General features: G+C 41.9%; 1 pseudogene; it reads left to right on the plus strand.

The window, feature by feature from the left end:
• The first annotated feature begins 833 nt into the window (after nt 1-833).
• Nucleotides 834-2,622, plus strand: LOC127541474 (snurportin-1-like; annotated as a pseudogene).
• Nucleotides 2,623-3,762: the final 1,140 nt, after the last annotated feature.

Below are 3,762 nucleotides of genomic sequence, written 5' to 3' on the forward strand. Positions count from 1 at the left end.
GACTGGACTTGAGACTTCATTGGTATCATATATGAACCACGTACAAATGAGGATATTTCCTGTCAGTGTGGGCTGGCATCCAGCCTGGAGCCATTAAGGGATGTAGAGGTCACAGGGCAAGATCTGAACTCAGGTCCTCGTGGCTGGCTGCCAGCTCTCCACCATTCCACCACAAACTACCTCACAGAAGTACTTAATTAACGGACCAAGCTCACGTTTCTCTTTCCTCGGGATTTAATCACATATTCAGAAACATCAGTTCTGGAAAAAAGGCTGAGCCCAGAACTTCGGCTTCCTGGCTTACAGCCAGGTAACAATTTGTAAAAAATGGGATTATTTTAAAAATTCATTTGAATAAATGTGAATTGTTGAAACGTATAACATTTAAAAAAACAAAAACCCAACGGTAGTGAAGGGATGGGGCCCCACAGTCATGTGGTTGCTCCATTCTCCCTCATCCTGTAGAAGCGGAAGTGGCTTGTAAGGCGGAAGTGGCTGCGTGAGGCGGAAGTGGCTGCGTGAGGCGGAAGTGGCTGCGTGAGACGGAAGTGGCTGCGTGAGGAGGAAGTGGATGTGTGAGGCGTAAGTGGATGTGTGAGGCGGAAGTGGATGTGTGAGGCGGAAGTGGCTGGGCGAGGCGGAAGTGGCTGGGCGAGGCAGAAGTGACTGCGTGAGGCGGAAGTGGCTGCGTGAGGTAGAAGTGGCTGCGTGAGGCGGATACGGAAGTGGCTGGGCGAGGCGGATACGGAAGTGGCTGGGCGAGGCGGATACGGAAGTGGCTGGGCTTGAGCTTCATCCGTCTTGTTCTTCAGCTCACTTCTGGGAAGCCCACCATGCAGCATAGAGCTCCTGAATTAAGCCCTGAGAGCGGTTTTTCAGTTTCCTAAGACCTGAAAAGCCCGACGGCATCACAGTACAAGTCTAAGGATGCAAATCACCCAGAGCTTCAAAAGTCCAAGCGATTAGATTACGTGAATCATTCTAGGAGATTAGCAGAGGACAGCTGGATGGATGTGGATGATGAGAAAGATGACGAAGAGGAAAGGATAGAGGTTGACGGCATCAGGAAGCTGCTAGTCCCTACGCTAACCAGTTGATGCTATGGAGGCCATACATTTACTTCAGCCCCTGGCAAAGACTACACAATTGCCTATTGCATCTACAGTGAACTGAACCAGATCTATGGTGTTTTAGATGTGAAATGGTGGAGGAGATATCCTGTCTATGACTGCCAGACTGACTGTAGATTCTCCTGGATGCATTCAAAGTCACCAGAAGAGCAGGGACATGGAGGGACTTGGAGTTTATGGGTCTAAAGAATTTCCCATGTACCCCTGAGAAGTTGTGCAATATTTTATTCAGTGGCTTTCCTTTTGAGATAGATAGACTTCTTTTCTATCATAAGTAAACCTACTACAGCCCAGGCAGCACTCCATAGGTGGCTGGCTGGACCTATAACATGATTTCTGCTGTCTTTGGCATTATGGTCCCAGATGACCCTCTGAACACCAAGTCAGACATATGCTGTGCATCAGCTCCAACAGATCATTAGGCACAAGAGAAATAAAAAGTGTCATGCCTCAGTTTCTCTGGTGACAAACCCCGCCCTTCCTGGCCATTGGGACTAAGATAATTAAGGTGCAGTTCTGGCTACTCTGGCTTATCTGAAATGCTTGGGCATCTTCTGCTTCAGACAGCTTCTTCACTTCCTATCTATCAGAATTAAAAAAAATTATGGTCTTTCCTGGAGTTTCTGCTCACTAGTGGTCTACACCCTGATTGCTGGAGCCCTATAAAGAGTCTCTGGAATCCCTTGCTCACAGGCTGTTTTCACCAGTCCAATTCTCCACTGAGAATTTTAAACCCTTCTCTGTCTTGTCTCAGTTTATCCAGCATTACAAAAGGAAACAAGTGAAATGAATTTCCATGAGACTTTGAGAATGCGCACTATGAATTGGAGTACCTGTCCACCCCAAGCTGGCCAGTTTTACCACTTGCCAGACTGAAGCCACAAGCCTCCTGCAAAGCTGGCAAGCTCCTTTCTCCAGGTATCCAGGTGCCATTGTCCCTTTGTGAACTGCTCCCTGAGCTTATTGCTCATGTAATAGAAGGGGCTAAGTTCTAGAGATTGGACTCAAGTTTACCCCTTTCAGTCAGATACAACTGAGCTGAGAACACTATTCCTCAAAGAAATGAACTATTCTCAGGATAAAGATTGCTGCTCAGCAAGGCCATATGAAACTGAAAATGACATCCATTTTATTTTGCATTTTAAATCAGTTATTGATTGAGAATTGATGTAATTAGTTTATCAATATTTTTGAGTTGTTTGGACTTGATTGTGTTAAAACTTCACATAGACTGTGTGTGGACTTACTTCAGTGATAGAATTTGTAAGGGTTTAATTTACCTATTCCTAGGTAGTAGTCTGTAGTCTGTACTGTAGTCTGAACACAAAAACTCAAAATCTAAAGGTTTTTGGAAGGGAGGAAGGGAAAAGAGAAGATGAGTCAACCTGGTCATAGGATGTTTGCCTATCATGAGACTTTCTAGGGAATGTGAGTCAACTTTGCATTTTATCCTCTTGCCTTGGATTATGGGAATATGCTCTCTGATATGAGAATACCTGCTCTGAGTCCAGTGAAGCAAAGTACTTTTCATCTCTGTGTGACTAATCATAGTTTTAGTTTAGATGGATATCACTGAATTACTTATAGTACTTTTATGTAATCAACTACATAAAAAGAATTACTTTGATTGAATCCTTGGCTATTGAGAGGCCTTGGATACCTTTTTTGGAAATTGCTAATTTGATAATAAATTGATCATACTTACTTTGTGCCTTCTTATCCCAGATTTTTATTATATCAATCTCATGGCAGTTTCTTCAGTTGATTGGTGTTCAAATTGGGGTTGAGCAATTCTAACTGCTAAAAGTGTATCTTAGATGTTCTGTGTAAATGTATGGAATTTCTAAAAACTAAATTGTGTTTTTATGCCTCTGGATAATTGTAAATTTCTCCACCCCAATCAGGAGCTTGGGTCACTCATTCCTTTTGAGGGACTGTGCCTTATTTCATCATGGTAAACTAGGTCTTAAGCAGGTACATTTGGTAATTCATGTTTCTGAAAACTAAGAGATATTGGAAAGTTTTGGTCTTTGTATTAGCTCTACCTCCTGAGAAGGCAACAATGCATTTTTTCTCTTTAGACATTTCTGTAAGATAAAATTACTTTTAAATTGTTGTAAGCTTATAAAATAAATTGACTAAATAGACATTTCTGTGGGTGAAAATATGCCCCCCTTTCTTGTTCCTGTCTTTAAAGCTCCCCAGCTTTTCCCCAATCTACTTCAGTGAACCTTTTGCCTTATCTTTCTAGGAGGATGCACACTTCCATTTCCCATAGTACTGTTGAGAACAGGACTACTAATATTAACTTAAAGTAACACAGGTCAGATCTCATCTTTTTAAAGACATATCATTCCTAAGTTTATTGTTTAATTCTGTGAATGGGGTAGAAGTAGGAGCTAAACAGAACAGTTACACCCATTTAGTCTCTTTGCTGAAAGTTGTTGAGTGGTTGATCCTTAGGTGTATACTGAAATAGATTCTATAAAATTTGAGAAGGAAAAGATCAATTGTGCTGTTGACTGCAAATTAAAAAAAATTTGGGTTTGGTTTTCTTTTGCATTATAAATTACTTTATGATTCTCTCTTTGTCTCTGTTTCTCTGATCCTTCCTTCCTTTATTCCTTCCTTC

This window comes from Antechinus flavipes, chromosome 6 (genome assembly GCF_016432865.1).
Source record: "Antechinus flavipes isolate AdamAnt ecotype Samford, QLD, Australia chromosome 6, AdamAnt_v2, whole genome shotgun sequence".
Taxonomy (NCBI): domain Eukaryota; kingdom Metazoa; phylum Chordata; class Mammalia; order Dasyuromorphia; family Dasyuridae; genus Antechinus; species Antechinus flavipes.